Raw genomic sequence first — 556 nt, 5'->3', positions numbered from 1 at the left:
TGAGAAGCCAAGGACAATGGCATGGGGTTTTGATCCTACTACATGTTCTGGCTTTGTGGGAGCCTAGCCAGTTTGGATGTTCACCTTCCTAGACATGGATGGAGGGGGGAAGGCCTTGGACTTTCCACAGGGCAGGGAACCCTGACTGCTCTATGGACTGGAGAGGGAGGAGGAGAGGAGTGGGGGGAGGGGAGGGAAATGGGAGGCTGGGAGGAGGCGGAAACTTTTTTTCTTTTTTTTTCCTTTTCTCAATAAAAAAAAAATGAGCAGAAGAGCACATGAGCACATGGAGAAAGACTAAGATTTACTTAGAGAAGAGCGAGTGGTCTAGTGTGAGCCTAAATGGAATGAATGCTAGAAAACAACATCGGCCTAGGCCTCTTTGTCTCCGTCTCCTCATCACAGTCAGGGCCTCCACTACTGTAAATCCTGCGTCCTTAAGGAATCTTCAAGAAATAGTACTGAGGCCGGGCGATGGTGGCGCACGCCTTTAATCCCAGCACTCGGGAGGCAGAGGCAGGCGGATCTCTGTGAGTTCGAGACCAGCCTGGTCTAC

General features: G+C 50.9%; 1 protein-coding gene across 5 annotated transcripts in view; it reads right to left on the bottom strand.

Annotated features, from left to right (window-relative positions):
- Positions 1–556, bottom strand: part of St7l (suppression of tumorigenicity 7 like) — a 62517-nt gene that overhangs the window by 5936 nt on the left and 56025 nt on the right. The gene's annotated exons all lie outside the window — the stretch shown is intronic.

Source organism: Microtus ochrogaster, unplaced genomic scaffold (assembly GCF_000317375.1).
Source record: "Microtus ochrogaster isolate Prairie Vole_2 unplaced genomic scaffold, MicOch1.0 UNK60, whole genome shotgun sequence".
Classification (NCBI taxonomy): Eukaryota; Metazoa; Chordata; class Mammalia; order Rodentia; family Cricetidae; genus Microtus; species Microtus ochrogaster.
Note: the sequence above shows the minus strand (reverse complement) of the source record. Positions and strands in the feature narration are given on the sequence as shown.